The sequence below is a fragment of the Verticillium dahliae genome, genomic scaffold (assembly GCF_000150675.1).
Source record: "Verticillium dahliae VdLs.17 supercont1.22 genomic scaffold, whole genome shotgun sequence".
Taxonomy (NCBI): domain Eukaryota; kingdom Fungi; phylum Ascomycota; class Sordariomycetes; order Glomerellales; family Plectosphaerellaceae; genus Verticillium; species Verticillium dahliae.
Genome location: NW_009276918.1, coordinates 529,024 through 530,791, shown reverse-complemented (window position 1 = coordinate 530,791; position 1,768 = coordinate 529,024).

Sequence of the window (1,768 nt, the reverse complement as noted above, 5' to 3'; positions counted from 1 at the left end):
TTCCGAGTATATAACAAGTTATGGTACGGGGGGCGCGACAAGCGTGTGGAGGAGGGAAGGAGGGGGGTGTGGTCTGAAGATGAGGGAGGACAAGAGGATGGGAAATGGAGCTGGTGCATGAAAGCCCATGGCATGGGAAAGCGCAGAGCACAGAGAACCTGAGCGGCGAGCGGCGACGAGGCGCCAGGGTGTGCGCAGTAGCAGAGGGTGTGCGGGCGGGTGTGTGTGGATTCGACCTACCTGCCTTGGGTGTCCACAGGGGCCAGGGACGCTGGGATGGAGACGGACTAGCGCCGAGATAAATTATGGGACACTGGGCATGTACGGGTCCAAGGGTCCACCCGGCGCAGAGCCAGCAGCGCTACATGGTACTTCGCAAGGCAGGGCCAGGACGCACGAAGTGGGCTGCAGCTCCCTGACTTTCAACGCACTGCGTCAGCGCGCTCTGCTCAGCAAGCAACGAGGAGAGGAGAGGAGAGGAAAGCAGGAAGGACAGCCACAGTCCCGGTGGGTCCCCAATCTGGTACCTGAGCCCCGACCGCAACACTACCCTTTCCTTCCCTCTGCCTGCTCTGCATTGATCCACCCACACTGCAGACGGTTATCATTCTCCCAAACCGTCACCGTCCACACCGGGGCGTGGGTCCCGTCACTGAAAAATGTCCGCCCTCTCCGAAGGTAGGTACTGTAGCAAGTTGGTAGGGAGGTACGTTCCCCAAGACCCAGCGCACACCTGACTGCACCCGAACCCTCATTGATCCTGAGCTTGGGAGTCGGGAGTCTTGTTAGCAGCAAATCCCGCCCGCTCGCATTGCTCTGCCCCGTCCCCCCGTTCTCTGCCTCCAGGTTAAGCCATAAGCTGATCTGGTGCTGCGCAGAGGTGGATGATCCACGGTTGTTTACAGGGTCCGTCCATAGACGCTCCTCTGTTCCGCATGGGCATCGCAGTTGTCGCATCGGTCAAGAGTCCTTTTTCTCTGTTTTTTTCTCTCGTTTCGCTGCTCGAGAATGCGCCAGCTCGAAAACGGAGTGCGACTCATTAGCCGTACTACATAGCGCCGCCGTCCCGTCTTTTGGTTTTGAACGCATTCTCCGTACATGACGTCAAGGTTCCAGCGCCATCAGTGGCCAGAACCAGGGCGACGCCGCCGCAATTCTGAGGGTTATGAGGGTCGACTTTCCGAACCGCCCCGCCCCCCCCCCCCCCCCCCCCTTGGGGGTTGGGGGGGGGGGGGGGCCTGGGGGGGAAGCAGGAGGGGGGGGGGGGGACGGGGGGGGCGGGAGCGCTGGGGGGGGGGGGGGGGGGTGCATCGGGTACGGAAAAAAAAATATAAGGAGAGGAGGAACACCCAGAGCAAGGCGGGCGGGCGGGGGGGGGGGGGGAGTGGTACGAGGGGGGAAGGGAGGGGGGAGGGGGGGGGGGGGGGGGGAGAGGCAGGGGGAAGAGGCGAAGGATACGCAAGGATGTGAAGAGGAGAGAGCGAGCACGAAAAAGAGGGAGAGAGCAAAGGAGAAAGGAACTGCGCGGGCAGCTAGAGAGCCTCCCGAGGGGAGGGGGGGCATACGAGAAGATCGTGCGTACCCAACCACACGCACCGTGCGCGGTGCGCAGGTCAGCGCACGCGATGATCGAGGAGCCGCGCCACACCCAGCAACAAGAACAGAAAGAGGCAGCGAGCCACGCATCGACGCGTGTGTGTAGGCGTCATCTATGAGTGCTATGTGACAGAAGTGGCGAGACAGGAGAGCACGACGACGGCGAGTTGCG